This window comes from Phaethon lepturus, unplaced genomic scaffold (assembly GCF_000687285.1).
Source record: "Phaethon lepturus isolate BGI_N335 unplaced genomic scaffold, ASM68728v1 scaffold14012, whole genome shotgun sequence".
In the NCBI taxonomy this organism is placed as follows: Eukaryota; Metazoa; Chordata; class Aves; order Phaethontiformes; family Phaethontidae; genus Phaethon; species Phaethon lepturus.
In genome coordinates, this window is record NW_010521398.1 from 6440 (window position 1) to 6673 (window position 234).

The following is a 234-nucleotide window of genomic DNA, read 5'->3' on the forward strand; positions in this document are numbered from 1 at the left end:
GACCAGCAATTGCAGCTGGAGAGGGGAGGGAGAATATGTGAGAGGAGCAACTCTGCAGACATCCAGGTCACCCAGGAGGGAGGAGGTGCTTCAGGCACCAGAGTGGAAATTCCCCTGCAGCCCATGGAGCCTGCCTGTGGTGAGGCAGGCTGTGCCCCTGCAGCCCATGGAGCTCCATGGTAGAGCAGATCTCCACCTGCAGCCCGAGGAGGACCCCATGCCAGTGCCGGGGGA

General features: G+C 62.4%; 1 protein-coding gene across 1 annotated transcript in view; it reads left to right on the plus strand.

Moving 5' to 3' along the window:
• The window catches only part of LOC104616485 (gametocyte-specific factor 1-like), an 8225-nt gene that overhangs the window by 409 nt on the left and 7582 nt on the right, over positions 1–234 (plus strand). The gene's annotated exons all lie outside the window — the stretch shown is intronic.